Below are 26,156 nucleotides of genomic sequence, written 5' to 3'. Positions count from 1 at the left end.
TATTTAAAGTGCCCCAGATGTTTCTGGTCTGTATTCAGCATTAAGCACCAACGCTCTGGGTCCTTCATGTCTGAGGGCTGAGATCTGGGCTGAGGGTGAGTGGGTTTCTGCTCTTCATGGGGTTTGATCAGGGCAGGTCTGTGATTTTCAGGGGAGGGTCAGTACTGCTGAGGTCCCCATTGCTGCAGTGTGTATAAGGGCTTCACTGGGAAGGGAATGTGATCTGGAGAAAGGGGTGGCCAAACTCACTTTTTGGTGTAGGAGTTTTCTGTCTGTGAGCCCCGCCTGTGGCAGGGGCAGTAGATGGTTGTCTCTCCCACATGGTGAGGACTTCCCTGTGTGTGCAGTTGTGGCATATTAAATGGCATATTTTCAACTTTCAAGGTTGACTTCTAAGGAAGATTCATGTTGCTTGAGGAAGAAACTCAGAAGAGGAGGAAGAGACAAGGAGCTGGAAATGGCTTTTTCTCAGGTAAAATCATATTCTTGGTTGATGTTCAGTTACTCCTTCCTATTGGGCTTGTCAGTCTCTAAAGCATCCTTGACACATGCTTGCTTACACTCACTCAGGCCTTCCCTCAGCCCCTCTCCTTTCCACTTAGATTCCATCTCTTGATGATGCAGTGACGTGGAGTCTATGAGGAAACTCCATTGGGCACATCCTGCTGGGCTTCACACCAGGTGTGGATTGGAGATGGGTGGGGCCCCATGGTGTCATTAAGGTTGGGCAGCAGGGATTGTTTAGGGGCCACATCTGGGTGCACTCTGTTAGCTCTCTGTGAGCTAGGGTAAAAGAAACTACACATAGAAATCATGTGTGTGATTTAATATCCACAGATATTGTATCTACAGATACCCAGTAACTTCTAGAAAAAGAGAGCAAATATGTATGAGAAATATGTTCTGCCTGTTTTTATGCTACCTTGGAAGCTGAGCAAATGAGTCACTGCCTTCAAAATTTTAGTTATTAGGGGTGCCTGGCTGGCTCAGTCAGAAGAGCATATGACTTGATCTCAGGGTTGTAAGTTCGAGCCCCACACTGGGTGCAGAGACTACTTAAAAAAAAAAACTTCAAAATTTTAATGATTGGGAATGGAATGGAAAGTTTTTATTCATCATCAGTTTTATAATATGAAATCAACCTTTTTGAATTTGGATGGCTTTTATTTCTTTTCCTTGGTAATTTCTCTGCCTATGATTTCTGGTACTCTGTTGAATAATAATGCTAAGAGCATGGATCCTTGCCTTCTTTATCTTAGAGGAAAAGTGGTCCATCTCTCAATATTGAATATGTGGGCAGTGTGCTTTGATTATGTTGGGGTAGTTTGCTCTTCCAGGTTTGTTGAGTGTTTTTATCCCGAAAGGTTGCTGAATTTTGCCAAAGGCTTTTTCTGCATTAATTGAGATGATTAGGGTGGGGTTTTTCCCCCTTCATTCTATTAGTACATTCTGTTAGTGTACTGCATGCATTCTTTTGTTCTTGTATCTTTATTTGGGATTGGTATCAGAGTCATGCAGACTTCATAGAATGAGTTTGCAAGTGTTTCATCTTCAATTCCTTGGATGGTTTTTAGCAGGATATGTTAATTCTTCTGTAAATGTTTAGTAGCATTCTTTAGTAAAGCCATCTGGTCCTGGGTTCTTTGTTGGAGATTTTTTATTCCTGCCTGTATGTCCTCTGTAGGTCCTTCTGTTCACATTTGTTATTTCTTCATTAGGTCTTGGTAGGTTGTGTGTTTCCATGAATTTACCCTTGTCTTCTAGGTTACACATTGTTGGCATGGAATTGTTCATAGTACCCTCTTATAGTCCTTTCTAAAACTTGCTGTGTCATTAGTTGGAATGTCCCCTCTTTTATTTCTTTTTTTAAAAAAAGATTTATTTATTTGAGAAACAGAACATGAGGAAAAGGGCTAGAAGAAAGGGTGGGTAGATTCTTTTAATTTTTTAAGGATTTTATTTATTCATGAGGGACACACAGAGAGAGAGAGGCAGAAAAACAGGCAGAGGGAGAAGCAGGCTCCCTGTGGGGAGCCCAGTGTGGTACTCTATCCCAAGACCCTGGGATCATGACCTGAGCTCAACCATTGAGCCACCCAGGTATCCCCAGGGGGTAGATTCTTAAGTAGACTCCACGCTGAGTGTGGAGCCATGGGGCTCCATTTCACAACCCTGAGATCAGGACGTGACCCCAAACCAAGCGTTGGACGCTTAACTGACTGAGCCACCCAGGCTCCTCTTTTTTTCTTTCTTTTTTTTTTAATGGTCTAGCTAAGGGTTTGTCAGTTTGTTGATTTTTTTTTTCACAAACCAACTCTTTGTTGATTTTTTAATATTTTTTATCCTCTTTCATTTATATCTGCTGTAATATTCCTTTCTTCCTTCTGCTAAATTGGGTTGTTTGTTCTTCCTTTTCTGCTTCCTTGGGGTGTAAGATTATATTTCTGGTTTGAGATCTTCCTGCTTGCTTAATGTACATATTTACCTTTGTAGACACTCCTCTCATTGTTTCTTTCACCACCTCCCTACATTTAGGTATGTTGTATTTTCATTTTCATCTGAACTCTTTAAAAATTCCTGTAGTTTCTTCTTTGACTCATTGCTTAAGAATGAATTTTAATTTCCACATTTGTGGATTTTTCTATTTCCTTTTTTGCTGTTTATTTCTAGTTTCAATTCACTGTAGTTAGAGAAGATACTTTTTATGGTTTCAGTCTTCCTAAATTTGTTAAAGATTGTTTTGTGGGATGACATGCAGTCTGTCTTTCACGTGTGCTTTGGAAGACCATATTCTGCTGTTGTTGGGTAGAGTGTTCTGTCTGTCTGGTAGTTGCAATAACTTGAAGTTTTTGAACCCTTCCTATGAACGAGGCATTACTCTAAATGCTTCACATGTACTAACTCACTATCAGCACAACATTTGGTGTTGCATTTGGTGACAGCGCTGTTCAGGTCCCCTGCTTCCTCTGGATCTTCTGAAACTGAGCATTGAAGTCTACTGTTACTATTTACTTTATACATATGGGGGCTGTAATGTTCCATGCCTGTGTGTTTATAATTGTTCCATCTTCCTGGTGAACTGACCTTCTTACCATTATAATGTCCTTTGTCTTAGCGTGTTTTGTCTGATATAATCTAGCCACCGTTGCCCTCTTTACATTCCTACCGGCATGGAATATATTTGTCCCTCTTTCATTTTTAGCCTATTTCTGTCCTTACATCTGTGAATTTCAACAGTCTAGCTCTTTGACTCTCTCTCACCCTGTTTTTTCCTCCTTTAACCTCTTTTGCTGGTCCCTGCTCAGGCATACCATATGATGGTGAATGGCAAGAGCCCCAGCCAGCCTCCTTCCTCCACCATAATTTTTTTTTTCCTCCACCATAATTTAAGAGGAAATTCATACAGTGCTTTTAACTGGGTCATAAAATTTGATGAAATGTTCTTGCTTAATAATAGTTTATTCCCCAGTTTCCTTTTTGTCATTTTTTTTCAAGTATCTAATTTGCTGTATGTTTTTTAATCTTAATCTGTTCAATTAATGTATAACACTGATAATTCCTCTAATCTTTTTAAATCTAATCTTGAACTGTTGGTTTATTAGTGGAATAAACAAACTGACTTTTGTTAATGCTTACACACCTACATTTAAATGCATAAAACTGTATTTATATGTTTAATTCAGGTATTTTCTAGAAACTGGAGTTAAAGTATTCTATATTTTTTTCATGTTCATACCATCTCTTTACTAGCTTACTATACAAATTGATAAATTGAATTAAGTACAATTTATACACTTTCATTTTCCCAAAAACACTGAAATACATGTGAATGAAAATAATGAAAAAATAATTCAAAATTATGTTGAGAAAGAACTCTTTGCATTTCAGTTAATTTGTGTTGTTTATATGTGTGTGCACAAGCACATGGATGTGTATGTCCATGGTTTTTATAAAAGACATCACTTCATAAATAAGCTTCATATTTTTTAGCAATTGAAATTATATCTTAAGTGCATTCCATGGCCTTCAGTTCTTTTTATACTGTCAGGTTAATCATTTAAATAGTAGAATAGTGGTAAGATTAGTAACGTTTAGAGGTGCCTGGGTGCTCAGCCAGTTAAGTGCCTTGGTCTCTGGTCATGATTCCAGAGTCCTAGGATGGAGCCCCACTTGGGCTCCCTGCTCAGCAAAGAGTCTGTTTCTCCTCTCCTTATGCCGCTACCCCTGCTTATGTGTGCACATGCTCTCTGTCAAATAAATAAATAAAATCTTAAAAAAAAATAGTTACGTTTATGTGCATGCTGCATCTATGAGGACCTTTTATGCAGTTCTATATTGTAAACCTTGAGCTTGTTTCAAGTTTTCTCAGAGAAACCTCTGTCAGTGTACTTGCAATGCTCTGTTACTTAACTGTTTGATTCTTTAGTTTCACTTTTAACACCCGACCACCTGAGCTCATGTGTTTGCCATATCATTTCTTAGCTCTTTGGCCAGAGGAGAGTTTCCTACAGTGCCTCTGACCCAGTATTAGCATTCTCTGTAGGATGGGAACAGATCTTCCCCTAAGGACCTGTTATGCTGATAGCAAGTTAGTACATGTAAAGCATTTAGAGTAATGCCTCATTCATAGGAAGCGTTCAAAAACTTCAAGTTATTGCCACTGTTTTCCACATCATGGTTTTTAGATTCTGACTTCTCCTTAAAGCCACTGTGAATTTTGTCATCTGAAGATAGCACTTGTGCTCTAGCACATCTAGATAATATCACTCTATATGTGAAACATAAATATCTAATACTTTGTAGAGACAACGTAGTATTCACTTCTTATGTGTATGCTTCATTCATATATTGTCCACAGAAATGAGTGATCCACACTTATTGGGAGAGTATCATAATCTTTTATGGGAATGCATAAGAAATTAAAATTAGAGACACATAAATTGCTCAGAATACCTTAACATAGATCTGTTGAACACTCATTTTAGCCAAATTGATGCTTATACTTCTCTCTTCTCATTTTGTGTGAATAACTTTCCCCATGGCCTTTCGATGAAATGTGTTCTAATTTCAGGGATGATTGACCTTCAGGGATATGGCCATAGAATTCTCTCAGGAAAAGTGGGAGTGCCTGGACTCGGCTCAGTGGACCTTGTACAGGGACGTTATGTTGGAGAACTACAGGAACCTGGTCTCTCTGGGTGAGGATAATGTCCTTCCAGCAGTGGGGATTTGCCATTGGTTATCTTTGCATTTTCCCTGTTTGCCTCCTGGGAGCCCCTGCCCTGCTTGATTGAGATTGAAACCCTCCTAACACAGAAATGAAAAGCTTCATAATGTAGCATCTGGACTTTTACTTTCCTCTTTCTTCAGGGGTTGTTCTAGAGTTTAAGAATACATGAAACCAAAAAAAAAAAAAAAAGGAATACATGAAACCATATGGCAAACTTTTTAAAATATCCAGTCTTCTATTTTCTTCCCCTGTGCTTCTGATTAAGTAATTTTTGGAAGAGAGCTCTATATCTGCATGTTATACTGTTTCCTATGCACTTAGGAGGCAAGCAGTGGAGGAATTTGTGAATGAATTATTTGTTCTTGATTCATCTGTGATATCCTCTTGCCTCAGCTGAACAAAGAGCCAGGGTTCTGGAAAAGCCATAGCATATCACGTTCACATTCTTTTCTTCTTATGAGCAGGAATTTGTTTCTAACCTGAATATTACATCCTTTCTGGAACAAGGGAGAGTCCTGGACTGTGGAGGACAAAGTGCAAATAGCATAAAACCAAATGGGTGGGAATGTGTGACAGGTGGGAACACAGGAAAGAGCTCAGAAGGGCAAAGAGGAAGCTGTACCATTAATAGTGTTTGAGAAACTCTGCAGTGGAGAGTTCTGTGGCAAAACAAAGCCTTCTTTCTTGTGAGCTCCCCAAGGAAATGTTTCTCCTCTCTCATATATCACTCGGACTTCATGCAAGTCACCTGGGTGGCTCAGTCAGTTAAGCATCCGACTCTTGATTTCAGCTCAGGTCATGATAATCACAGTTGTGAGATCTAGCTCTCTGTTGGGCTCCAGTGTCTGGGGAGTCTGCTTGTAATTCTCTTTCTCTCTTCCCTTTGGCCTTCCCCCAGCTCTCTCATGCTCTCAAAATAAAGAAAATCTTTTTAAAAACCCAAATTAATGCTCTTAGATGGTATGGAATATTGCATATTTTATAGTACACGCAAAAGTTACTTCAACTTTGTCATGTTTATTATGAGATATCCCTTTTCATTATATATATTTTTTCATTTTGCAGTTCTCAACAATTTTGTCTCTGACCTTAGTTAATAAAATTTCTACCCCCTCAAAGTATACACTCTGAGCTACATGTATATAGGGGCCAATGAACTGCATAACTGGAGGGCACTGCATAAGTAGGAATTGTTCTATTGCATAACTGTAGGCATAAAATCATAATTGTGACTTCTGACTTCCTTCTCCAGTTCCCTTATAATGTATTTTCCTGACCTGATATTTTAGAAGTCAGCTTTCATATTGTGTGCTCTTTCTAGAATAGAAATCTTTTATTGTTAAGGGGGAATGTTTAGAGCTCCACAAAGTATAACTTTCTATAATATGGTTATTATTTATTGTTGGTTTTATCAAGGGTTACTAGAATATTTTATTAATTTTTATTATGATTGACAGATGTTTTATGCTATATAACTGACATGTACCAATTGTTAATGTTGTAAAATGGCTTTATTTCATGAGTACAGATAATTTTATAATGGGTAGTTATAAAATTTCATTTTGTGAACATTGTTTCATTAAATTCTTCATTTTCTGGGGTGCCTGGGTGGCTCAGTTGTTTAAGCATCTGCCTTCAGCTTAGGTCAATATCTCAGGGTCCTGGGATCAAGCCCTGCATTGGGCTCTCTGCTCAGTTGGGAGTCTGCTTCTCACTCTCCCTCTGTGCTCTTGCTCTCTCTCAAATAAATAACATCTTTAGAAAAATTAAATTCTTCATTTTCTCAATGCTATATTTGTTTTGCAATTCTAGATTACCATTTATTTATATTATTCATCTGATAAGCTTGTTTTGGAGTACTTAGCATTGTAATATATTACCAGTTCTTCAGCACTTATATACAAGTATACAGAAAATTCTGTATATTTTTTTTTCTCGCCAAGTATGAGATATGCATTTACTGCCCATTGGTATGTGCTTTGGGATCATGGTGGAAAAATACCCTATCTTACAACAAGTGTTGACAAGGATGTGGAGAAAAAGAACCCTCTTGTACTGTTTTGGGAATGCAAACTGGTGTAGCCCATGTGGAAAAGAGTATGGAGGTTCTTCAGAAAGTTAGAACTACTAAGATCCAACAATTGCACTACTGGGTATTTACCCCCAAATTATAAAAACACGAATTCAAAGGGATACATACACCCGATAGCAGCATTATTTACAATAGTCAAATTATGGCAGCAGCCCAAGTGTCTATCAACATATGAATGGATAATGGATAAAGAAGATAGATATATACAGTGGAATATTATTCAGCCTCATAAAAAAGAATGAAATCTTGCCACTTGCAATGACATAGATGGAACTAGAGAATATGATGCTAAGCAAAATAAGGCTATCAGAGAAAGACAAATACCATATGATTTCATTTATATGTGGAATTTAAGAAACAAGGCAAACAAGGAAAGGGAGAAGAAAAAGGGAAAGAGAGACCACCAAGAAGCCAACTCTTAACTATAGAGAACAAACATGGTTACCAGAGGGGTGGTGGGTCAGGGAAGGGTTAAATAGGTGATGAGGATTAGGGAGTGTACCTGTCCTGACAAGCATCAAATGATGTATGGAATTGTTGAATCACTATATTGTACACCTGAAACTAATATAACACTATATGTTAACTATATTGGAATTAAAAAAGAAAAATATCCTTTCTTTAAGAGCTACTATAATTTTGTACAGCACGAGTGTTTTTGTCATTGGGTGTTTGGAACTTGGCTTTCCTAAAATTAATTTGTATTACAGATAAGCATTCTTTCTTTATTCCTAAAAGTTTGAAGATCTATTTCTTTATTTCTTTATTCCTAAAAGTTTGAAGATCATGGGAAGTTTTATAACTTTTCAGTATAAATACTACTTTTGTTGTAATGCTATGTTTTCAACACATAATGTTTATTTGTGAACTGTAATTAATAGGATACCTATGGCTGTTTATATCTTATAGATATCTCTCCTACACATGTGATCAAGAAATTACAACCAAAGGAGAACAGTGATACAGAAGTATTCCAGACAGTGATGTTGCAAAGGTCTGAAGGCTATGAAATCAAAGATTTTTTCTTCGGGAAATCCAGGAAACTATGCATGACTTTGAGTGGCAGTGGAGACATAATGAAATAAATTACAAAGAAATGCCTGTAACCCATAAACACAATTTCATTGACAGAAGAGATCAGCATGGTAAAAGTGATGCAGGAAATAAGCATGTTATAAACAGGCTTGGATTAAGCTTTTGGGATGAACTACACATGTGTCAAACTGAAGGTAAAACTTATGAATGTAATGTACTTGAGAAGTCCATCAACAATGGTTCTGGAGTTTCACCACTTCAGAAAATTCCTCCTAGGGTCCAAACCAACATTGCTAATAAATATGGGAGTGATTTTATTCCCATTGACACTGACGCAAGACCAAAAAGCATATAGGGAGCAGCCCGAGTGGCTCAGCAGTTTAGCGCTGCCTTCAGCCCAGGGCATGAAGCTGGAGACCCGGATCGAGTCCCACTTCGGGCTCCCAGCATGGAGCGGGCTTCTCCCTCTGCCTGTGTCTCTGCCGCGCGCTCTCTCACTAATAATAAATAAATCTTTAAAAAAAAAACCCAAAAAACCAAAAAGCACATAGGGAAAACCTTACAAATGTCATGACTGTGGCAAAACTTTTAATCAGGGCTCACACCTCACTAAACATCAGATAATGCATACAGGAGAGAAACCATATACATGTATATAGAAAGGTCTTCAGTCAAAATTCAAACCTTGTAAGTCATGAGAGAATCCATACTGGAGAGAAACCTTACAATGTAATGAATGTGGCAAAGTCTTTAGTCAAAATTCACACCTTGCAAATCACTGGAGAATACACACTGGAGAGAAACCTTACAAATGTAATGAGGCAAAGCCTTTAGTGTGTGCTTAAGCCTAGCAGACAATCAGGTAATCCATACTGGAGAGAAACCTTATCAATGTAATGAATGTGGCAAGGCTTTTTGCCAAAGTTTGATACTTGTAAAACATCACAGAATTCATAATGGAGAAAAACCACATAAATGTAATGAGTGTGGTAAAGCTTTCATCCAAAGTTCAAGCCTGATTGGCCATCAGAAAAGTCATACTGGAGAGAAACCATATAAATGTAATGTGTGCAGCAAAGCTTGTATTGTGCATTCAAGCCTAATAAGCCATCAGGTAATCCATACTGGAGAGCAATCTTATAAATATAATGAATGTGGCAAGGCTTTTATCAAGCATTTGCACCTTAGGTATCATGAGAGAATTCATACTGGAGAGAAACCGTACAAATGTATTGAATGTGGCAAGGCCTTCAGTCAATGGTCTGACATCAGGATTCACTGAAGAATTCATACTGGAGAGAAACCTTTCAAATGCCATGAGTGTGCAAAGCCTTTACTCAGGGTTCACACCTCACTAAACATCAGATAACCTATACAGGAGAGAAACCATATAAATGTGACATATGTGGGAAGGTCTTCAGTCAAAATTCACACCTAGCAAGTCATTGAAGAATCCATACTGGGGAAAAACCATATAAATGCAGTGCGTGTGGTAGAGCCTTTAGCACGAGGTCAAGCCTAACTTACCATCAGGTAATTCATACTGGAAAGAAACCTTACCAATGTAATGAATGTGGCAATGCCTTTACCAATCATTCACACCTTAGGCATCATAGGAAAAATCATACTGGAGACAAACCATGTGCATGTGTTGAATGTGGCAAGACCTTTAGGCAGTGGTCTGACATCAGGATTCACCAAAGAATTCATGCTGGAAAGAAAGCTTTCAAATGCCATGAGTGTGGCAAAGCCTTTACTCAGGGCTCACACCTCAGTATGCATCAGATAATCCATATGGAGAGAAGCCATATAAATGTGATTGATGTATGTGGGAAGGTCTTCAGTCAAAATTCACACCTAGCAAGTCATCGGAGAATCCATACTGTAGAGAAACCTTACAAGTGTAATGAGTGTGGCAAGGTCTTCAGTCAAAATTCACACCTTGTAAATCACTGAAGAATCCATACAGGTGAGAGATCTTACAAATGTAATGACTGTGGCAAATCCTTCAGTGTCCATTCAAGCCTAAGTAACATCAGGTAATCCATACAGGTGAGAGACCTTACAAATTAATGAGTGTGGCAAGGCTTTTAACAGGGGTTCACACCATAGGCTTCATAAGAAAATTCATACTGGAGAAAAGCCATACAAATGTATTGAATGTGGCAAGGCTTTTAGACAATGGTCTGACCTCAGGATTCACCAAAGAACTCATTCCGGAGAGAAACCTTACAAATGCCATGAGTGTGGCAAAGCCTTTACTCGAGGCTCACACCTCACCAGTCATCAGATAATCCATACTGGAGAGAACCTTACAAATGTACTGAATATGGCAAGACTTTTAGATATTGCCTTAAATGCAGGGTTCACCAAATAGCTCACATTTACAAGTACAACAAATGTGGCAAAGTTTCAAATTCATATTTTTCACTAGATAAGAGTAAATATGTTGGAAATAAACACATATATGTGTGGCAAAGGTTTTACCCAAAGATCAAAAATTGGGGAACATACTACAGCAATACCTTATAAATGCAAGGAATATGGCAAAGCCCTTACCTGGGGTTCCAATTATTTTGCAAAAACAGAGTCCATGTTGAAAAGAAACCATGTAAATGTGCAGAGCTGTTATCTGGGCCTCACAATGACATCAGAATATACATCTTTCAGAGAAACCACACAAAAGTAATGGTCATACTTGGGCTTCTGTCCCAACATAAAAACTGTGGAACACTGGAGGATTTATATCAGAGAGCCACCTTACAAATATGAAGAATGTCCTAAGACTTTTCATCAAATGTAATGAGAGAATTTATGAAGGGGAAACTACACTAAATCCGTTGAATGTGGAAACACCTTTAAGAAACTGTGTGTCCTTGGGATTCACCAATGAATTTGTACGGGGGAGAATTCTCAGAAATTCTTACAAATTTGGTAAATTTTTTGACAATTCACAGATCACACATCAGAGAATCCAGGAAAAACTGGATATAACTGGAATAAGTCTTTAGTTCTCTGAGATTAACCTGAGATGTTACTGCAGAATAATTATGTCAATGTTAAACTTCTATGGGAACAGGAACATGTGTGGAAGTAGCTCATTATTTTCTATGTATAATATATTTATTTACTTGAGTTTTCTTGAAAAGGCTCTGTTACTACTTATGAGTTTCAACCTGAAGTTTGATCTTAAGCCTTCCTTACAGGCCTTTCCTGATGGTCTCTGGATAAGATGAAGGGGCCTACTTCATTGGGTGAGACTCATTCATATCCATGTTCCCTAAAACAACAAGGACACTGAGTTGTCAGATTCAGTATTGTGTGAATTTGCATTGGAGGAGGGGCAGAGAATAATGCAAAACTACCACAGAAGTTGTCATGCTAGTTACATTCAGGGCCCCCTTCTCTGGATGAATTATAAGGACTGGCCTTTTCATGGGAGGACAATGAGAGTTTGTTTACTAGGGATTATGTGGTAGAAACAATGCAAGGGAAGATGGTAATAGCAGTTCTATACTGTGAATGACAAACTGATATGTTATTAACGACTGATTTCCCTTTTCTTGGAAATTGAAGATAGTGATTATCTGAGAAAGCAGTGGAATGGAAAGAACCAGAACAGTATGTGCATGATTCATAGTTAACTCCTGCCATTACCTTTTGCTACTGTTTTCTTCAGAATGTATCATAGCTCTCATGCTTTAATTAACAAAGTTTAAATCATTTTCCCATAATCCTGAAGGAGTCATGTTCTTTTTCCAACACAGTTTATCCCACCCCTGTAGAGTACTTCATAACACACACTAACAGTGCACCAATAGGCTCTCAAGGTTGAAAGAATCTATAATTTCCTTCCATGATAGAATCAAAGAACAATTTGGGGATTATATACTTACCTTTGCACCTGAATTATTCTCTCCATATTCTGCCCCGGGATATTTATGTGGCAATAATAAAAAATGCCACAGCAATGCAAGTTCAAGACTCTGCTCCCCTAAAACCTGCCCCCCATCCATGAATATGCACCATGGAATTACATTTCTTTTTTTTTTTTTTTCCTTTGGGGGAGTTTATTTCCCGGTCAGAAAAGGAGAAGCAGGGTCAGGCTCCGGAACATCCTAGGCCCAGGCCTAACAAGGGAGGCAAGGGGAGCATGGAATTACATTTCTTAATGTGTTTTGTGCCCAAATAAAAACTCATGGTATGCACCTTGATTTAAATAAAGCAAAAATAGGGATGGCTGGATGATTGAGCATCTGCCTTTGGCTCAGGGCGTGACCCCAGAGTACCAGGATCAAGTCCCACATCAGGTCCCTGTATGGAGCCTGCTTCTCCTTCTGCCTATGTCTGCCTCTCTGTGTCTCTCATGAATAAATAACATCTTTTTTATTTTTATTTATTTTTTTAAAGATTTTATTTATTTATGAGAGAGAGAGAGAGAGGCAGAGACACAGGCACAGGGAGACGCAGGCTCCATGCAGGGAGCCTGACGTGGGACTCGATCCTGGGACTCCAGGATCATGCCCCGGGCTGAAGGCAGGCACAAAACCCACTGAGCCACTCAGGGATCCCATAAAATCTTAAAAAAAAAATAAAATAAAACAAAAATAGGAACATAGCATGAAAAATTCAGAAATAAAATAATTTCAAAAATAAGCTGAAAATTGAGCTTGGAGCAGTCATGAAGTAATTTAGGATGAACAGTATACAGTGAGAACATTTGTTTATACAGTGAGAACATTTGTTTATAGATAAATTAGGAGTTTCATATATACACCCTCCAAGACATCTTTTGTTCTTTTGCACTGTGGCCATCCACTTGGACAGGTGGAACCCTAAACAAAGTTGAGTTTGGATATCAAGACTGGTGATGCCATGCACTAAAAGTGTTATGAGAACATTGGTTACCTAATGAAGAGTTCTAGTTTTAGCACAGGAAACTTCCAAACTGGTCCAAAAATGACTTGAGGGAACAGGAAATGGTGACTGATTTGGAGTGCTAAAGTGGTTAATGGGTGGAGCTGTTGGGAAGGGTACCCATGGTGGTTTGAACTTCCAGCTGGTTTCAAGGAGGAAGCACCCAAGCTTTTTTTATCAGCTTGCCCAGATAGGCAGAATAGAGGTTGTAATGAGCCTTAAAAGTTGTCCGTAGTCAACCATCAAAACTGGATACTCTTTAGTAAAAACACTGAATGTATACTCACAAAATTCCTGATTTCTTGGTTGGGAAAGACAAAATTTTCTTCATGCCAGTAATTTATTCCTTTTCCTCCTGTTCACATAGTTTCCGTTGTATGGTATGGTTGTTGAAAATGCTTATTAAATACTATTTAGATAAATTGCCCTAAGATATTTTTACACTAGTTTAATGCAAGTTGTTTGGAAATGTTTATTAGATTAAAAAAATACTACTAGAAGCAAATTTCCGAAGGATTTTAAAAGATCAATTTCAAGTAGCCGCATCTCTGCAAACAGGGCAGAGCAATAGCGAAGAAAAAAATTCCTTTGGTTCCAGAAAATCTGAAAAAGAGGAAGGCTTCTCAGGCCCTTAAAGCCACTCAAGCAAAGCAGACACTTTTGGACAAGAAGGAGTAGAAGAAAGGAAAAGAACTCAAGTTTAAGCAACTGTAATGGTTCCTAAATGATACTCGGTGGCAGCAGTGTGACAGGGTGCACCTCAGACAACTGGAAGTGAAACCTTGTGGCTTGGAAGTACCAGATAAACATTCCTTGGCCTTCGTTGTACGTAACTAAAGGATTAATGGGGTGAGTTCACTGGTGCAGAGGACCATTGCAGGGCTGTGTCTGCAGATTTTCAGTCGTGCCTTTTTCAGAGTAACCCCCCAGACCATGAAGACGCTGAGGATAGTGGAATCTTATGTGACCTGGGATTTCCAAATCTGAAGTCTGTCTGGGACCTCATCTTGAAATGTGGACAAGCCAAGGTCAAGAATAAGTCCATCCCTTTGACAGACAACACAGTGATTGAGGAGCACCTGGGGAAGTATGGTGTTATTTGCTTGGAAGACCATTCATGAAATTGCCTTTCTGGGGAACTCTGCATTCTTACGTCTTTCCATCTCTCAGTGGCCCATCATGCCACCAAGAATCAAGTGGGCTTTCCTCAAGGAGGTGGGTTTACCTGGCTATCAAGGTGAATGCATCAATCAGCTCATTCAGCAACTGAATTAAACCCAGAATATTTAAAAGCACAGCACATTGGTGGCATGTGTTTTGTCTTCTGGAATTGTCACCAGTATCTTCAAAGATTACTTTCTGCTATATCTTCAGAAACTAGAGGGAGGGTAAAGGAAAAGATGATGATGCTCCTGGCAGGCACTTCTCATCACAGCCCAGTTCCAAGGAAAAGTTCCAATGTGTTTTCCACATTGGCTCCCACTGCCACCTCTCAAGTCAGCAAAGGACTCATGCCATGGAAGGAGTCCTGCTGTGTCACATCTTCTATCCTGAGGTTTAATGTTGGTGAACAAATACCCAAACCTGAATACAAAATAGCAGTGGAGGGGCAGCCCGGGTGGTTCAGCAGTTTAGCATTGCCTTCAGTCCAGGGCCTGATCCTGGAGACCCGGGTCAAGTCCCACGTCAGGCTCCCTGGATGGAACCTGCTTCTCCCTCTGCCTGTGTCTCTGCCTCTGTGTGTGTGTGTGTGTGTGTGTGTGTGTCATGAATAAATGAATAAAATCTTTTTTAAAAAAGGATATAGAAGATTAATTTCAAACTATGGTCTTAATATCTATGTTACCTGATCTGTTTTCAAATGTAGTAAAAAAAAACTTAATATAGTTTTTCTTTACTGTGATTTTTTTCCTTTCACACTTTGTGACCCAGGTGGTATGTTTAGTTTACATTTTCCCCCTGTTTTATAACAAGCGGTACATAAACCCATGGGTTGTTTTGAGACTTTTGTGACATGAAAATGCACATAAGGCACATAATTTTGTACAAAGTAGGTACAAAATATGGAGTTCCTTCAGGTCTTCAGTGAAGTGACTTGAATGGCCAGATGGTTAACTGAAATCTCTTATGTGATAGTTGGTTGTGGTCAGGGGCTTGAAAATCAAGTGTGTGGAGGTTAACAACCACACAGTGAAGTACATGAAAATGTAATGATGAATAAGATAGAAAGTCACTGAGATTCCAACTGTAGTTTCTGACAAGGAGATAATCTGCATTATAAATTCCTGGAGTCACTCTGCCATTTCCCAGTAACTGATATCTTTCTTTCAGATCCAGAGGACCCTGCACTGAAACATGGGCTCATATTTCTTCTACTTTTTCCTTTTTGAGCAATCATACATGATATATTTTTAAAAGATTTTTATGTATTTATTCATGGGAGACACAGAGAGGGAGAGACATAGGCAGAGAGAGAAGCAGCCTGATGTGGGACTTGATCCCAGGGTCCTGGGATCACAGTCTCAACCACTGAGCCATCCAGGTGCCCCGACACATATTTTAAACTTCAGTTTTCAGGTGTAAATTGTTAGTATGTAGAAATGCAATAGATTTTTACATGCTTTTGTATTCTAACATCTTGTAAATTTTACTTTTCCTAGGAATTGTTGTACATTCCTTTGGATTCTCTACATATACATCTTCAAAAATGTTCCTGGTGATGCTGTGAAAAATTACCAGAAACTGAATGACTTAAACTAATGTGTATTCTCTTACAATTCTGGAGGCCACATGTGTACATGGATCCACAGCACTGTGGATCAGAATTTGTTTTCTTACCTTCCCACATCCAGAGGCTGCTTATATCCTCTGCCTGATAGTCCCCTTCCTCCATTTTTAAAAGCCAGCAAGATAGCGTCTTAAAACTTGTTTAACTCTGCCTCTGGGCTTCCATCACTTCACCAGCTTCTACATGACTAATTCTACCTGCATCCTTTTTTAAAAATGTTTTATTTATTTTTTCATGAACAGAGAGAGGCAGAGTCACAGGCAAAGGGAGAAGCAGGCTCCATGCAGGGAGCCAATTTGGGACTCAATCCTGGAACTCCAGGACCATGTCCTGAGCTGAAGGCAGACACTTCACCGCTGAGCCACCCAGGTGTCCCTACCTGCATCCTTCCTATAAGGATCCTCAGGACCTTACCTCATTTACCAGATCATCCAGGATAATCTCCCACCTCACAATCTTCACCAGAGCACATCTGCAAATTCCCTTATAACATTTATGGTAACACTCCCATGTTACAGGCATGAGGGTGTGGCTATCCTTTGGGGTGGGGGCATTATTCAGCTTACCACAACCATTATGTCTTCTGCAAACGGGTACACTATTAACTTCCTTTTCTCTATCACTTTTGTTTATTCCTCTTCCTTTGCTTCACTGGGTAGAACTTCTAATAACATGTCAAATACCAGTGGTGAAAGTGGACATCTGCGCCTTGTTCCCAATGTCTGGGGAAAAAGCATCCAGTCTTTCACCATTAATTATGTTTGCTCTGAGTTTTTTATAGGAGTTCTTGACTGAGTTGAGGAAATGCCCTTCTGTTCCTAGTTTTCCAAAAGGTTATATAGTAAATGGGTGTTGAATTTTGTCAAATGCCTTTTCTTTCTTTTTTTTTAATATTTCATCTATTTATTCATGAGACAGAGAGAAGAGAGAAACAGACACAGGCAGAGGGAGAAGCAGGCTCCATGCAGGAAGCCCGACGCGGGACTTGATCCAGGGTCTCCAGGATCACACCCTGGGCTGAAGGCAGCGCTAAACCACTGAGTCACCTGGGTTGCCCCCCCGCCTTTTTAAAAAGATCTCATCTATTTATTAATGAGACACACACACACACACACAGAGCGCAAATGCTTTTTATATATCAGTTGACAGGATCCCATGATTTTTCTTCTTCGGCCTCTTAACATGGTCTATTATACTGACTGGAGTTTGAAACAGCCTTCTGTCCCTCGAACCCATTCGGTCATGGTGCACAATTCTTTCTTTTTTTAAAATTCTGTGTATTGTTGATTTATACTGGTAATATTTTGCTAAGAATTTTTACCTCTTAATTTGGGATTTAGTTGGTAGTTATCTTTTTTCTCCCTTAATGTTTTAGTGTAGTTTGGGCATTATGCTAATAATGGCAACATAAATTTAGTTGGGAAAAGTATTGCCTCCCCTTCAATCTTCTGAAATTGTGTAGAATTTCTGTTGATTCTTTGTAAGTTTGAAAGAATTGTCTAGTGTTGCTGTTGTGACTTTGTTATATTAACATTTGTTACATAGAGCCCTAGATGTCAGATAGTGAGCCATGGTTCAACAAAAGACTATAAGGGAAAATGAAGTAGAGAAGTTTATTTTTTATTTTTTTATTTTTTTATGATAGTCACAGAGAGAGAGAGAGAGAGGCAGAGACACAGGCAGAGGGAGAAGCAGGCTCCATGCACCGGGAGCTTGACGTGGGATTCGATCCCGGGTCTTCAGGATCGCGCCCTGGGCCAAAGGCAGGCACCAAACCACTGCGCCACCCAGGGATCCCGAAGTAGAGAAGTTTATTACAGATCTGGGAGAAGTATTCTGCACCCCTACAGGGGTCATGTGAGGAGGCTAAGGCAGGGTACAGGCAGAAATCTTAGGGCAGGACCTAAAGGCACATGCCTTTATTAGTATCCTTCAATGGAATGTTTTGGGGTTCTGGGCTAAGGCCACATTGGTCAATTCAAACCAAACCAAACAGAGCAGGATTGTGGTAAGCTTTTAGGGTTCAAGGTGTCTTATCTAAAGAGGCCAAAGGGAAAGCCCTGGGAGGTGGAGGAGAACGCTTATCATAGGAATGGTTGGGAGAGCTGTATCAACCAACATTTGCCTAGGACTCTGTGGTCTCTTAGAATCTAGGGCGTGTGCTCAAGTGAGGAGCCAGTATCAGCTCAAGGTCCCTGCAGGCCACGTGGCCACACAGAATGGATGATAAAGCACCAATATTAACTGAACTCTCAACAAGGCTTCTTTTTGGGGGGGCATTTTAAAATTACAAATTTACTTGGCAATCCAAAATATACCTATTATCTATTTCACATGGGTGATTTGTGGTAGGGTGTTCATGTAGAGGAATTGATCCATTTCACCTAAGTTTTCAAGTATATATGTGTAGAGTTTTGTATTTGTCCCTTACTATCCTTTTAATGTCTGCAGGTTCTGGAGTAATACTCCCTGTTTAATTTGTTATGAGTAATTTGTGTTTTCTCTTCTTTGATAGTTTTGCTAGTGAATTGTGAATTTCATTGATCTTTTCAGTGAAGCAGCTCTTTTATTTTTTCTCATTTTCCTGTTTTCAATTTTACTTATTTTTGCTTTTGCCTTTACTATTTCCTTCTTTCTGCTTGGTTTTTGTTTATTTTTTCTCCACTCTGAACTGCAATTTAGATTATTCCTGGATATTTTCCCTCTTTTCTAGTGTAAACATTAAGTGCTATCAATTTCCCTCTCAGTACTGCTTTAGAGACACATCACAGATTATGACATATTGTATTTTCATTTTCTTTCAGCCTGTGTGTTTTTCCATGAGTCTTCCTCTTTGGCCTGTGGATTATTTGAAGTTATGTTATTTCATTTCCAAATGTTCAGAGATTTTCCTGTTAACTTTCCAGTTTTGATTTATAGTTGGATTCTTTTGTGGGCAATGAACACACTCTATGATTCTGTTCTTTTAAATTTGTTAAGGGGTGTTTTATGACCCAGAATATGATATGTCTTGGCATATGTTATTTTAAAAATGTGTAATCTCCTGTGTTTGGGTAGTGTAGCAAAAATGCTGATTATATCCTGTGACTTGATGGTGGCATAAAATTCATCAGTGTCCTGCTGATTTTCTGTGATCATTCTATCAGTTATTAAGAGAGATGTCCTGAAGTCTTGGGCTGTAACTGCAAATGTGTCTGTTTCTCCTTTCAGTTGTTGCTTCACATATTTTGCAGCTGTTCATTGATGCACATACACTCAGGATTGCCAAATCACCTTGTTTGATTGACCCTTTTATCATTATTTACTTTCCCCCTTTTTGCTCAGTAAATTTATTTTCTCTGAAATCTGATACTAATACAGATGTCTTGCTTTCTTTTGATTGATATTTACATGGTATAAGTTGTACTATGCTGTTGACATTGTGAGTCAGATAATTTTTTGATGTGTAAAGCTGTACTGTGCAGTGTAGGATATTTAGCAGCATCACTGGCCTGTACCCACTGTACCAGACGAGTAGAAGCACCACAATTATGACATAAAAAAGGTCTCCGGAACTTGGCAAATTTTTCCTTTGCAAATATTATCACCCCTATATACAATCTCCACCAATATAGAGATCAGGAAAGCAAAGACACTAACATGCCACTTAACATAGTATTACAATAAAAACCTAACATCAAAAATGAACAAGCCAATTTGTAAGCAGGATTTAAGGATGTAACTGTGTCTCATCTCCAGTTGGTAAAACTTGCCATTAAGAAATGCTTTGAGGGTCTGGGCCCTTGGGTGGCACAGTCAGTTCAATATCCATTCTTGGTTTTAGCTCAGATCATGATCTCAGGGTTGTGAGATTGAGTCCTGGGTTGGTCTCTGTGCTCAGCACGGAGTCTACTTGAGAGTCTGTCTCCCTCTTTCTCTGCCCCTCCTATTCATGCTCTCTCTCAGATAAAGAAATAAATCTTTAAAAAATACTCTGAAGGTCCAGGGCAAGTTAAAATGCAAAATCATGGCAATGTCTAAACGAATGACATGGCCTAATGTCCTTTGAAGTAACCTGCACTTGATTAAAGTTTCTCCTGTGGAATTGCTCCTTTTGGAAAAGATGGTTTAGTGGATAGAGAGCACAGGTATGGCTCTGCTAGAGGGCTCGGAGAAGCTCAAAGACCCTGAAAGAAATCTAAAGAGTTTAGCATGTCTTGCAAAACATGGTCATTGTAGCTAATGGAAAATGTAGCTGTTTGGTATCACATAAAGTGCTATTAAAAAATACCCTGCTGTTGACGGTGCACCAAGTTTGTACTATAACGAAACTGTGATATTGTCAATGTACACAAATCTTTGGGACTATACAATTTGATAGGAAGGAAGTAGCTGAGGAAGTGTTGTACAAGGTAGGCAGAGTTTCTAAAACTCTAGCAGATGTAACCAGGTGAAGTCAAGAACAGTGTAACACCAAGGACAAAGGACTGGACAGCTACTGTCAGGAGGAAAGCAGGATCTGAGGAAAGGATCATTCCTCATTCCTCTCATGTTTGCTGTGGACCAGAGACTGCTGGGTCCCTCCTTTCCTTTTCTTTTCCAAATGGGAGAGTTTATTGAGGTTTTTTCTCTGTTCTGCCATAATGTGTTATGAGTGAGGACTCTACATAAGGCTCTCAACCAAGAGGAATCTCACGAGATTATTACAACACCCTCATATGTCACTGAAGTCATGTTTTGGTAGATTTTTTTTTCCTTTCAGGACAAAGGTAAATGTATTTTGTGTGAACAAAGAAAGGAAAAATTATTTCTGATAGAAGCTGTACTACTGTAAATTGTAATATCATTTCCAATTAATTATCACCCTCTTGTGAGAGTTTGCATGTCTGCTCTTTGACTTAGGCAACCCTTCTCTTTGAGGTGGTTACACTTCTTGCCCAATTTATAGCCAGCTTGGCTGATTTGGTATAAGTATAATGGCATATTTTAATTGTCAATGTAGGTTTTAAAAGTTTTGTCTGCTCCTTCTAACCGTTCCTTCTCTCTGGTGCAAGAATGGTATGTCCCACATACACTGGTTTTACTCTAAATCCCAGAGTAGGGCAGCCCCAGTGGCGCAGCGGTTTAGTGCCGCCTGCAGCCCAGGGTGTGATCCTGGAGACCCTGGATCGAGTCCCACATCAGGCTCTCTGCATGGAGCCTGCTTCTCCCTCTGCCTGTGTCTCTGCCTCCCCCTCTCTCTATGTGTGTCTCTATGAATAAATAAATAAAGTCTTTAAGAAAATAATAAATCCCAGAGTAATGACAGAACCAAGCAAGAGGTGAATAATGGTGGATGTGACATGAGGAAGAAATAAATGTTTGTTTTAAGACCATGAGAATGCAGGGAATTTATTTTATTTTATTTATATTACAGAAAAGCTTCTAGAAAGTTGACTGGTACTTTCTCTTTTCTCTTTACCCATCTGAACCTCCCAAAGTCATTATCTCCAGTAATTGTACCACTTTTGAAGTCATATTTTCAGTAATACCCTTACTGTATTATCTCCCTCATTCCTTCCATTTTATGTTCTCTACTTCATTTTTATAATATCCATTTATTTTTAATTCATATATAAACACATTGCCTCTCATCATCTAACTACCCCCAGTAGAGTGTATTCTCAGTTATAACCTTCTCAACTGGTTTATCATAACCAAATATTTATAATTAAACCTCAAGAAATTTGCCTTCTTTCACTGTGCTGCCTTCACCGAACTAAGCAAGTCTCAGAACTGGATGATTTCACTTATCAACTTACGTTGCATTATAAGCAGGAGGTTCACATTGATTGGTCAAACATCCCAAGCAAACAAACAAACAAACAAAAAAATCAAAGAACCCTCGGACTTACAGGTGTTCTGTTGCTATCTCTTTTCCAGGGCTGTTTTTCAATTTCTCCTACTGTGGTGGCAAATTATAAATGTTCTGCTTTCACTTTCATTCAGTTTAGGATACATTCTAATTTCTAATTTCTTCTTTGTCCCAGGGATAGTCACAAGGAGGTAATTATTTTCCAAATATTTGTGGATTTTCCAGAGATTTTTCTGTTATCGATTTCTTTCTTTTTTTTTCTTTTCTTTCTTCTTCTTCTTTTTTTTTTTTTTGTTATCGATTTCTATCATAATTCCACTGTGGCACAGACATATTTTGTGTGATGTGAATTCTTTTAAAATTCAGCAAGACCAGTTTGATGGCTCAAAATATGGTTTCTCTTGGTAAAGTGCTGTGTGTACTTTAAAGATTGTATATAATTCCCTTGTTAGGTGGAATGTTCTTATAAAGGAAAAAGTCAGTTTTCCTCCTCCAGTGTAGGGAGAAATACGGTTCTTCCCTACTGTGTGCTGCCTTCCTCTGGGTCTGTCCTACAATTCACACAGAACACTTCACTTGTGACACTTCTGGTCACAAACATGTGGAGGTTTTCCCCCAAATCAACAGGTCAGTCTCTGGTGTCCTACAATTCACCTCAACTCTGATACTATCTACTTGGATTACCACACACACACACACACACACACACACACACACACACACACACACTTTTAGACACTAGTTGCAAGTCCAGGTTGACATCTGTGCTTCTAACTACTGGCTATAGATCAGAGGTTCCAACAATCCCCCCATTGGCTTTGATTAATTTGCCAAAACAGCTCACAGAAGTCAGGGAAACACATTCACCAGTTTATTAAAGGATATGAGAAAGGATATGGATGAATAATCAGATGACGAGATACATAGAATGAGGTCTGGGAAGATCCTCAGTGCAGAAGCTTCTGTCTCCACAGAGTTTGGATGTGTCACCTGGTGTGACTGTTCGGCAGCCTGGAAGCTCTCCAAACCTTCAACTATTGGGATTTTAAGGAGACTTCCTCACATACGCATGACCAGTCATTAACTCCACTTCAAGCCCCTCTCCTCTCTCTGGAGGGGATGAGGCCCCTCTCTCTATGAGGGGATGGGGCTGAAAATCCCAAGTTCTAATTATGGCTTATTCTGGTGATCAGCCCCAACCAGGAGCTCACCCAACCAGGAGCTCACCCAACAAAAGCTATTCCTAGTGCTCTTATCACTTAGGAAAATATAAAGGTTTTAGGAGCTCTGTGCAGGAATTAGAGGCAGAGACCAAAATATGCATTTTTTATTATCTCACAGTTCTGTGAACGTCAGGTCAGTTTCCTTGACTTTCATGTTACAATTGTCTAGATACTTATTTCTGTCTACTTGTTCTATTATGGAGAGAAGGGACATGGAAATTTCTTGACTGTGGATTAATCTGTCATTGCCATCCTATTGGTTTTTTTCAGAGGTTTTGCAGTTCCATTGCTGGGTGCATGGTTTAGGATTCTCATGTCATTGTGGTGAATTTATCCCTTTACAATTATGAAATAGATTTCATTATCCCTGGTCATGGGATAGGGATAATGAAATATGCTCTTTAATTAACTTTGATCTTAATATACCTATTTTTAATAGTTTAATAGTAATATGTTTATCTTTTTTTCATGATTTTACTTGGTGTGTCCTTTAATTTTTGAAGTGAATTTCTTGTAGGAAACATATTATCTGTCTTTTAAAAATACAATTGACAATTTTTGCTTTGCACTGGGATCTTTAGGCCATATCCTTTAAATTATCTTGCTATTGGTTACATGTCTTCGTTCTTTTCCCTTTTTCTGTCTTCTTTAAAATAACTGAATTTTTATAGGGGGTTTCATTTTAATTTGTTGTTGTTGTTTACTGGTGTTGGCTATAACTAAATTGTTTAAGCATTTGCTTTATGACTTATCAGTCTACCTTCATGTGACTTGGTACTTCTTCATACAGAGCACCAGGCCCTTACTTTCCACATTTACTTCCATTTCTCTAGTCCTGCCCTGTGCTATCATTATTTATATGTTTACTTTTACATATGTTATAAACATATGTATGAGACCGTTCATTTCTTAAATAATCCACTATATTTTAAAGAGATTTAAAAAAAGGAAAACAGGGGATCCCTGGGTGGCACAGCAGTTTAGCGCCTGCCTTTGGCCCAGGGCGCGATCCTGGAGACCTGGGATCGAATCCCACTTCAGGCTCCCGGTGCATGGAACCTGTTTCTCCCTCTGCCTGTGTCTCTGCCTCTCTCTCTCTCTCTCTGTGACTATCATAAATAAATAAATAAATAAATAAATAAATAAATAAATAAATAAATAATAGGAAAACATTTTAAATTTACCCATATATTTACTATTTCTGGTGCTCTTAATTCCTTTGTGTAGATCAGAAGGCTGCAACCTACAGAACAGGAGTCAAATATAGCCTACCATCTTTTTTTTTAACTTTAAAAAAAAATTTATTTATTTATTCATGAGAGACACACAGAGACAGAGGGAGAGAGGGGCAGAGACACAGGCAGAGGAGAAGCAGGCTCCATGCAAGGAGCCTGACATGGGACTCAATCCTGGGTCTCCAGGATCAGGCCCTGGACTGAAGGTGGCGCTAAACCACTGAGCCACCCGGGTTGCCCCTACCATCTGTTTTTAAGTGAAGTGGAAGTGGAATGTAGCCACACCTTTGATCCAATAAGGACCAACTGGAATAGTTGTAACAGAAACAGTATGGTCTAGAAGTACCTGGATGGCTCAGTTAGTTGAGCAACTGCCTTTGGCTCAGGTCATGATCCCGGGGTCCTAGGATTGACTTCTGTTATCAGGCTCCCTGCTCAGCTGAAGTCTGCTTCTCCTTCTGCCTCTGCCCCTGCTTGTGCTCTCTCTCTCTCCAGTAAGTGAATATTTTACTAAAATCTTAAACAACAAACAGTATGGCCTACAAAGAATAAAATATTTACTATCTGCTCCTTATATAAAAAGTTTGCTGATGTTGCACATAGAGTCACATTCTTACCACATCTGAATTAGTATAAAATTTGGGATGTGAAACATATTGAAAAGTCAATTTTGTAGCCAAATATTAGGCACTGATGACACAAGATTGATCTCAATTGGAAGTGTAAAAGTGGAAATAACTGGGAGTCAGTAGGTCTTGTAATCATGAGGAAAACCTAGGAAATATGCAATTTTGTTACTATTCGATTTGAAAGTACAATATTTTATGATATAAAAATATTTATGATATTGACATTGAAGATATAACTACTGAGGCATAAAAGACCCACCAGTTTTACTTGATATACATTTCCAAAAATGGTAGTAGTAGTAGTATACCCATGCTGCAGGAGTAAATAGGAAAAGTATGTATCTTTACAAGTCCTGGAATCAAATCTCCAGGCAGTTTTGACAAATGGTATTTGCTACCTTTCCATTAATTCATTAACCCACCTCATTGCTATGTTCCCTTGATAGTGGCAAGGCTGCTATAAATATGTCTTTGCATTCTCCAAACAGATCATCATAATTTTGGATCTATTATATATCATCTTAAGTACGCTGGGGATTATTAAAACTTTAAAAATTCTAACTATAGAGTCCTATTTTTTTTTTAAGATTTATTTATTCATGAGAGACACAGTAAGAGAGAGGCAGAGACACAGGCAGAGGGAGAAGCAGGCTCCAAGCAGGCAGCCTGATGTGGGACTCAAACCCAGGACTCCAGGATCACATCCTGAGCCAAAGGCAGACACTCAATCACTGAGCCACTCAGGCATCCTTAGAGTCCCAAATTTTACTTTATTTTAAATCTCCTTGTTTCCTCCCCCCTCTTGCCCTTCCTTATTTGTATTTGCAGGATATACCTTCATTGGTTCTGCTCAAATACCACCTCATCATGTGGGCATTGCCTGGAAACATTGTTTAAATTAGGAAATCCTATGTCTCTCACTGTACATGAACACACTTATGATTATTTATCATTATCATATATTATCCTTATGGACTTGCCCTTATAGAATACAAGCTACCTGAAAGCAGGTAATTTTGTTTCCTGCTAATACCAGTGATTAGAATAGTTCCTGATTAATAGAATGAGTGAATGTATTTTATCAGTGCAAAGTAGAAAGTTACTGCAGTGCATAAGCTCTGCAGGATAGGGAGAAGCAGGGAGCCTAATGTGGGGGCTCAATCCCAGAACCCTG

The 26,156-nt window shown here is 38.8% G+C and overlaps 2 pseudogenes; both read left to right on the top strand.

Moving 5' to 3' along the window:
• The first annotated feature begins 457 nt into the window (after window positions 1-457).
• On the top strand, window positions 458-10,734 carry LOC121478810 (annotated as a pseudogene).
• Window positions 10,735-11,125: 391 nt separating this feature from the next.
• Window positions 11,126-14,549, top strand: LOC121478807 (annotated as a pseudogene).
• Window positions 14,550-26,156: the final 11,607 nt, after the last annotated feature.

The sequence above is a fragment of the Vulpes lagopus genome, chromosome 2 (genome assembly GCF_018345385.1).
Source record: "Vulpes lagopus strain Blue_001 chromosome 2, ASM1834538v1, whole genome shotgun sequence".
Classification (NCBI taxonomy): Eukaryota; Metazoa; Chordata; class Mammalia; order Carnivora; family Canidae; genus Vulpes; species Vulpes lagopus.
This window is presented reverse-complemented; position numbering and strand designations above follow the sequence as displayed.